The sequence below is a fragment of the Sander vitreus genome, chromosome 2 (genome assembly GCF_031162955.1).
Source record: "Sander vitreus isolate 19-12246 chromosome 2, sanVit1, whole genome shotgun sequence".
Lineage (NCBI taxonomy): Eukaryota > Metazoa > Chordata > Actinopteri > Perciformes > Percidae > Sander > Sander vitreus.
In genome coordinates this window covers 37,813,178-37,822,453 of record NC_135856.1, presented here as the reverse complement: position 1 = coordinate 37,822,453, position 9,276 = coordinate 37,813,178, and the positions used below count along the sequence as shown (strand labels likewise).

Here is a 9,276-nt window from a genome sequence, read left to right as displayed (position 1 = left end):
TCACACATAAACATGTCTTGCCAGTTTTAAAACATAAATGCAATTAATATTAGTATGAAGCTAATATTAGGGTAACCTGAGGGAATAATAAGAGCTTTAGCGGAGGCTGCACAGTGTGCTACACTCTAAGAAAGACAAGACATTAAATTGGGATTCTCATTAACATCATAATGTAGCACTGCTAGCTGTTTCTGCAATATGAGCCATCACTGGACAATATTCTGCACTATGCGTATTTATTTATTTATCACTTTTTGTTACCTCCAACTGTGCAATATATCATATCTATTCATCCGCACCTTACTCATCTGTATATCTGTGTTTATATACTGTCTGTTTATATAAGGATGTTTATTGTGTAAACATGTCTTTTTTTATTACTATTATTATTATAACTGATTCAATTTTCTTGTTCATATACTTTATGTATATATATATTTATATATTTTCTATGTCTACTTAATGTGTATTTGTGTTATTCTGATGTGTGTACATTGTTTTTTCTTTTCAGCTGCTGTAACACAGGAATTTCCCCAGTGTGGGATTAATAAAGTCTATCTTATCTTATCTTATCTTATTTCATTCCTATTGTCTCACAGAATCGTGAAAAACTATTTGCAAAATAATTGTTTTTCAAGATAGGTTTCGCAATTAATTTTATTATTTTGTCTTGTGATCTTAACGAAAAAAAGGGTCAAACAGGAAATGTATTAAGAGAAATTTCACAGGTCAAGGTGTTTTCACTGTTGATTTATTTTACTGTTTTAAGTTGATAAATGCAACATCTTTCCAAAAGTCAATAAGTGATTGTGTTAAATAACTGTTGTTAGTTAGAGGGCTGCTTTAGGGTGTGCCGCCAAGCTAAATGGCTGTTCTACTAATGTCTGCAGTGGTGTATTCTACGTGATACGCAGGTATACACAGTAGACCCACTAAGAAAGTTCCAGGATTTCCATATACCCACTTAAAAATGTGCAATGGCACAAAACAATATACTTTCCATTATATTTTTTATATATTTTGAATTGTCATCTGTGTTTTCCTTCGCATAGGCTAAATAAAAGGTCTTTCCACTGTAAATTGGTGCATTAAAGTGTATCAAAATGAATTGAAGTCTTTGACGCTCACAATTTCCTAGGGGGAGCAGACCCAGACGCCCCACTTTGATATGTCCATTCTGGCCCATATATTTATGTAGAACAGTATACCCGCTAAAATACATTACACTACACCACTGAATGTCTGACCTAATCAAGGTAACTCTGCCTTGAGAACGATAGCAAACTCCTCACATCTCTGACCAGCAGCCTGTTGGGAGTGAAAGGGAACCTGATTCAACAGCCTATCGATGGTTGAGAAAAGAACTCTCCACTATTCTCAGTTATCACCTTAGAAAAATACATCTCTCTCCGAGTGCAAACACTTTTATTATACAAGAAAAATGTTCCCTCTAGCTCAGTTTTCCTCCATGTTCTTTTAGCTTTCCTAAAAGGCCACTTTAACCCGTGTTGTCCTTCGGGTCCCCGGGACCCGTTCAGTTTATTTGACGTTTTTGCATTGGCCTGGCGTTGAGCTTCGGGTCCCCCGGTGACCCTTGCGTACTATGTGATGTCATTTCACGTGAACTGGCACGGGGAGTCCCAGAGACCCGTGCTGCGATGAAACGTGCTTGGACAGGCTAATACAAAATGTAAATAAACTAACCAAGTCCCTATGACACGAAGAACAATACAAGACACAAATATCTTTGTTGTTGTGAGAGCTGCTTTCTTTTTTTCATAGGAGTATTTATCACGGCAGTAGTTTTATTCATCTACAGGATAATTATAAATGTTTATTATGACTGGTGATTTCCAGTTTACATACCTGATGCAGCCCTGACAGAGAAAACGACACCAAGGAGAACTGATATGACAAGAGATGACTTCATGGTGATGAATGAAGCACTCCTGCCATTAAAGAAAAAGTTACTCTCTCAGCTCTTCAAATTTACTTTAATCCATTTTATAGTTATGATGAGGCCAAGACAGCAGCAAAAAGGCTTACCTGGTCCCTGTGAATGAGAGATGGTCTTCCACAGGGTGATCCAGGGCTTTATAGTCCCACATCACGTTAGCACATTTCAGTCTGATGTGTACTTAACATGCATGTGATAAACTAATCAGCATGTCTGCATTCAGATCTCAATCTATCAGTGTTTGTTCAAGTAGTTTCCAGTGCACCAGTTTAAATACTGTATTTCCTCCGGGAATATAGACAGACCCGGAAGAAACCCAAACCTTGGATTTGAGTTTGGTGTGCACTATTTTCATGCATATGAGCAGCAATTAATACGTGAGCACCAATGTCAGCAAGTCGTTGACCTACGTAAAGTAGCACCGGCTGACTTTGGTTGCTGGGGAATGAAATAAATGGGCTGCCACTTATCCTTGAAGGTGCACCTGGTACTATTTAGCGTATTTGCTGTATTTGACGTAAATAAAATGAAATAAATGGGCTGCTAATCAGTTAGTGAAGGTCACAAGTGAAGTCAGGCCACTTATCCTTGAAGGTGCACCTCGTAGTATTTACCGTATTTGCTGTAGATAAAATAGTAATGTATGAGTCTTAACATCATCAACACACTGTTGAAAGTTTTAATCTGCTGTCCCAAAACTTGATTTTGACAATTTAAAATCCATGAAGCGATCCACTGAGTATGAATATTGCAAATATATGGATAGATTAATGGATTTTACATTAAGCTAAAATATATATATATATATATATATATATATATATATATATATATATATATATATATAGTAAAATGATTGAAATAGCAAATGTCAAAAAAGGAAAGCAGCGGTTTAAAGCTACACTAATCAACATTATTTATATAACCAATAGATCATCTTACTATGTGTAAATTGAAAGCTGTCGTACTTAATGAAGAACTCATGGACAATCATGTGACTCTGTAGTTCCCCTTGACACAGGAGCGTTTTAGCGTCTTTCGGTTCATTGTTTTAGTTTTACCGTCTGTAACTTTACGGTTAAGGTTCAGTGTTTAAACCTGCGTTAGCCTAATTGACTTTATGGGACATTTTGGGGCAGTGGAAACAAGCTGTAAAAACAGAGCACTGACATATTATTACCTTTTAAATGAATATGTCCAACTTATTAAGCTCTGTTCTGGACTCCACCAACTCCTCAAGCAAAAGCTGTCTCTTTACACAAGATAATAACTTTTCTATATTTGAAACGTTAATGGTGTCAAGGAACAGACAGTCTTTAAATCATTTAAAACTGTTTACATGTCTGCAAATAACAGCGAGAAAAGCAATATCTGTATCTCTTTTTATTAGAAAAGTTTAGCGTTCAAGCAACTCATTCAGCTCTTTTGCTTTCTCATTTTGGGTTAGGTTCTGCTCCACGTCTGGTGTGTGTGACGCCAGGAGACAATAAACAAATATGAAGGTATTTTCATTTCAAAGATTAAACGATTTTTTGTTCACGAGTGACTGTGTAGATGACACACAAGATTATGTTGAAAATCAAGCAAGGAGTATATATTAAAATGCAAGCATATTCCAAACCTTGAAAACAGTTCAAACTTAGGATTTTCCAAACTTTCAAGACTTTGTACAAGCCCTGTTCTAAATGTTCACCAGCTGATCGTCCGTTGTTGGGCAGGCAACATGAACACACAGTACAGTGGGCTAATCAGAGCTGTTTCCTCATAACAGCTGCTTGCTTTGTCTAACAAACAAGAAATCCAAGATGCTACACGGCATGCTATGCCGAAAGAGTGAGACCAAAGAGTTAAAGAGAGGGGTGTAAAGAAATATTTGCGAAAAAAGGAGGAAAAGAAATATCAAAATGTGATACATTTTTGATCATGATCAAAAGTGGAGGAAATGTTTTAAAGAACTGCTCAAGGCAGATGGTACAAATGTTGTAATGCTTTTTACTGGTGCTTTCATGGAAGGGTTTTCTTCACAGCTTCAAAGAAACGTTTATGGACGTCTTTTGATTTCAATTTTTAAATCAAATAATCATTTATAATTCATGATTTAAAGGAACACAACGACGTATTGGGACTTTATCTTATTCCCCGTATCCCCCAGAGTTAGATAAGTCCATACATACCCTTCTCGTCTCCGTGTGTGTCCTAACTCTGTCTGACGCACCCACCACTAGCCTAGCTTAGCACAGATCCTGGAGGTAACCGTCTCCATCTAGCCTACTGCTCCCAATAAGTGACAAAATAACACCAACAGTTTCCTATTTACATGTTGTGATTTGTAGAGTCACAGTGTGTACAAATAAGACACTAACCGTATACTACGGGAGGGAACTATATTCTCAGAAGGCGAAGCACTGCTACTTCTGCTACGTGGGCGGAGTGATTTGCTCGCAGCACCTGAGAAGTTCCCAGTTTGTATACAGTTAGAAGATGGCTGTGTCTCATGTGAGCTTGTTATTTGAACACGCTGTGACTATATTACATTATATGTCATTTAGCTGACACTTTTATCCAAAGCAACAGTTGCTACATACGTCATTGGTAACACGCCTCTGGAGCAACTATGGGTTAAGTGTCTTGCTCAGGGACACATTGTTTGATGTATCACAGTGGGAATTGAACCCAGATCTCCCACACCAAAGGCATGTGTCATATCCACTGCCTCATCACCACCCACTCTACAAATCACAGCATGTTGGCGTTATTTTGTCACTTATTGGGAGCAGTAGGCTAGATGGAGCCGGTTACCTCCAGGATCTGTGCTAAGCTAGGCTAGATGGAGCCGGTTACCTCCAGGATCTGTGCTAAGCTAGGCTAGATGGAGCCGGTTACCTCCAGGATCTGTGCTAAGCTAGGCTAGATGGAGCCGGTTACCTCCAGGATCTGTGCTAAGCTAGGCTAGATGGAGCCGGTTACCTCCAGGATCTGTGCTAAGCTAGGCTAGATGGAGCCGGTTACCTCCAGGATCTGTGCTAAGCTAGGCTAGATGGAGCCGGTTACCTCCAGGATCTGTGCTAAGCTAGGCTAGATGGAGCCGGTTACCTCCAGGATCTGTGCTAAGCTAGGCTAGATGGAGCCGGTTACCTCGAGGATCTATGCTAAGCTTGGCTAGATGGAGCCGGTTACCTCCAGGATCTATGCTAAGCTTGGCTAGATGGAGCCGGTTACCTCCAGGATCTGTGCTAAGCTAGGCTAGATGGAGCCGGTTACCTCCAGGATCTGTGCTAAGCTAGGCTAGATGGAGCTGGTTACCTCCAGGATCTGTGCTAAGCTAGGCTAGCGGTGGGTGCGTCAGACAGAGTTAGGACACACACGGAGATGAGAAGGGTATGTATGGACTTATCTAACTCTGGGGGATACGGGGAATAAGACAAAGTCTCAATGAGTCGGTGTGTTCCTTTAAGGATGCATGCTTTAATGAACCTCTAATACAAAAATAAAACACATTTAAGTATGCATCCTTTCCATGCTTAATATGCACTTAAGCAGTCGATTTAGGGGAAATAAAAAAATGATTAGGAGACATCATAATGTGCTTCATTTTTTTTGGAACTGGAAAAATATCCATCCACTGGTCAGGTAACTGAAACCTGCATAAATAAAATTCTCAAAGCAAAAATTCAGCAAATAAGGTTCTTTATTCTTAACACATTCATTAGTTAGCAGAAGGAAAACATAACAAAGGAAAACATCTGCAAAAATCACAAGAATATCCATTAACTCCTGAGGTTAAGAATCCTTTTCACAGCCCTGTATAAATCACTCTATCATGATTCTTAACTATGTAAATAAATGCACAAAACTGAACACAATGTAACAGTTGTCCCAGCTGTCCAACTGAAAATTTCATTTCATTTCCATGAGGGTGGCACGAGACAAAAAAAAAGAAAAAAAACAGAGCCCTGTGTCCTTTTATCTTGCATTACAAATCATGTTTTAGTAGTTACAATGTCATTCCAGAAAAAAAATGCAGTGTGAAGAGTTACCCATGTATCCGAGTACAATTCACACAGTGGTGACACAGACTGTTGTTTACAGCTCAGCATCAAACATGTACCATACGGACTCTGCATCCAGTGTTAAAGTGCTCATATTATGCTAATTTCAGGTTCATAATTATATTTTGAGGTTATATCAGAATAGGTTTACATGGTTTCATTTTCAGAAAACACCATATTTTTGTTGTACTGCACATTGCTGCAGCTCCTCTTTTCACCCTGTGTGTTGAGCTCTCTGTTTTAGCTACAGAGTGAGACCTCTCACTTCTGTAAGATCTTTGTTGGGAGTCACACATGAGCAGTAGCTAGGTAAGGACTACTAGCCAGTCAGAAGCAGAGTATGAGGGCGTGTCCTGACAGTACCTAGGTAAGGACTACTAGCCAGTCAGAAGCAGAGTATGAGGGCTGCCTGACAGTAGCTAGGTAAGGACTACTAGCCAGTCAGAAGCAGAGTATGAGGGTGTGTCCCGACAGTAGCTAGGTAAGGACTACTAGCCAGTCAGAAGCAGAGTATGAGGGCGTGCCCTGACAGTACCTAGGTAAGGACTACTAGCCAGTCAGAAGCAGAGTATGAGGGCGTGCCATGCTAGCAGCTAGGCGAGCATTATAACGTGTGTTCCAAAGTGACCACGTTTGTCTCTGAAGTAAAGGCTGGACTACAATAGAGCTGCTTGGAGCAGTTTGTGAACAGTGTTTTCTGTTGGAGATGGTAAGTCCCTTTGGGGGGGGACTTTGGGCTTTTTCACTTTGTAAACCTATAACATGCACAAGAAAGATACATAACCCAATAAAGGAAAGGGAAAAAGCCAAAAAGCATAATATGAGCACTTTAATGAAGGAAGGTAGGAAGACGATGTGTGGTACCTGTTTCCCACTGCTGTGAGCAGGAGAAAACTGCACACAGGAGCAGGAAAGCAGGAATCCTCCTTTGATTTTTTTCTTTTTTTCTTTTAAAAAGGCAGCTTGATTTTATTAAGGCCCAAAGTGTTCAGTATTAAATAAATAAGAAGTTATGAAATAATCATATGAAGAAATACAGACAAAATATAGAAGCATGAAATTGTGAAATCATTATGGTTTATCCTCCGGGAACCATTACCATGTCAATCCATCCACAAGTTGTTCAAAATATTTCAGTCAGGACCAAAGTGGTGGGCCGGCCGACTGCTGACAGACTAACATTGCAGTCCCTACAACAATGCCGAAAAGTTTATTGGATTTTATTACAATTGCATGATTCGGATTTTGTCTGCATACATTCATAGGATTCTTTATTTCATTATGCATTTTGCATTCATGTAATATTAAACACTTTGGGTCTCCATGAAAACCTGGTCAAATATATTATTCATTCTCCAGTTAAGACCACGACAGACAGGCAACATGTTGAAGCAAACGGATGATTTAGCCAACAAATATAAACCCATTGCTTTCCTCAGACATGTTAATCCAGGGTTCTCCCTAGTGTAGTGCAAGCCCGGTTGACACCTAAGCATTGGGTAACTTTTTTATTTATTTTTTTATTTAGATTTAAAGCTTTAGATATTATTGAACGTCCGTTACATTCAAGCCATTGCCAAATGAGATGATAGAAAGCTAATTAAGACTATCAGCCATATAAACCATATGGCCCTACCTTAATGGTGCCATCAGTCTGTCACTGGCCAGGCCCCTGTCAAAAAAGATGCTTGCGACTGACCCTAACAACTCTTCCAGGGGAAACCCTGTAATAACATCCATTTGTTTGATTGTTTCCAGCGCAAGAACTTTACCATTTTGCCCCCTTTTTACTTCCAAAGAATACTTTCTATCTCCACTATCTCCATTACCTCTAACTATATATCCATCACTGGATTGAGGGCAATGGTTGAAGGCTGTATATGGTAGTTCATAGATTGTTTAACCAACAATGGATTATATTTTCTTAACCTAAAATAAATTATAATATTTGCACTTACAATCCCTGCTCAAAATCAGTTTGTGTCTGTTGCCTTGAAGAGCTGCCTGTGTTTAAGACTCGTGTACGCTCAACTGTTTTTTATATTGTCCTGTAACAAGCTATGGTGACATGGGAGAGGATTTGCTTCAATTTTCTATAATCTAGAAGTCATTTATTTAAGGGAAAAATCTTAAAAAGCGGAAAGATTTTTGGCAATAAAATGAACCTCATAATGTTTCTGATACATCTAAGTGCTAAATCAGTGTTTGCCTAAGCATGCCTGCAGTGACCTTACCCAGCATCACCCCTTACAGGTATGTCAGGGCAAGGACAATCAAACACTAGAAAATATCTAGGACCTTAATTCACTTATTTATCTGAGCTAGATTCCATGTGTAAAAATAGTTTTGTTCTGTGACCCAAAAATACTTTTTCTGAGAGCACCACTTTAACAGCCTTCTTTGACTGTATTGTCATCGAGATCGTACCAATTATATGGAGGTATGTATTTACACATGGTAAGATTTTGATTGATTACGACACAGGAACCATTTTGATGAAGGATGACAGATATCACAACCTCCTTATTTACCCAAATTAAATAACACCGTATATCCCTCTTGTCACTCTATTATAGATAGTGTGATTGGTCCATTTGTACAATATGAGGATAGGATGTGTTAAAAGCTTTGGCAAAAGTCATGAAGATTCTCTGTTCAGAGGCTCAGAGAAATGAAAAACACTGATGAATGTCACCACATTTCCACACAGAAATGTTCACTTAAGATTTGACGTTCGTGAATTATCTGTGAGCGATGCAGCATTTTAATTCAGTAGTTTCTATTCTATCCTGTGCAGTCAAGATTTACTTAATAACCCGATGGCTGAAGGTTTGACAGTTCAACTGTAATGGAAAAGAATCAGGACTTCAATCAAGTGATCCTTCATCAGTTCTCCAATTCAAACTTGTTGGAGAAGCCTGTACTAACCAGCGTTCTTTGCACATACTCTGGCAAACTAATTAAAAGCTGGTGAACTAATTAAACCCAAAAAGCTTTGTACCACAGCTTCCCTTTACTGTCATTGTACTAGCATGCAGGTACAAAATGAAACGCTGCCTGCTACCAATCAATCCATCGTTTATCTGACCTTGACTCTTTGCGATAAACGGGTTCTGTTGCCCTGTGCAGTGCTTGTTGTAGAAATATGTATATGAAGTCATTGTTTCCTATATAGTAGTGCCACAGTGTGAACTTCAAGTGCAGACATATGGAAGCTGTAAATTAAAGCTTTACGCAATAAAGTGACAATCTGAGACAAATGGAAGTAAA

At 38.9% G+C, this 9,276-nt stretch overlaps 1 protein-coding gene across 1 annotated transcript in view; it reads left to right on the top strand.

The window, feature by feature from the left end:
* The first annotated feature begins 5,180 nt into the window (after positions 1–5,180).
* The window catches only part of LOC144528899 (ladderlectin-like), a 128,231-nt gene continuing 124,135 nt past the window's right edge, over positions 5,181–9,276 (top strand). Inside the window, exon 1 of the mRNA XM_078267783.1 lies at positions 5,181–5,335. The gene's annotated coding sequence lies outside the window, so the exon portion shown is untranslated. The remainder of the gene's footprint in view (positions 5,336–9,276) is intronic.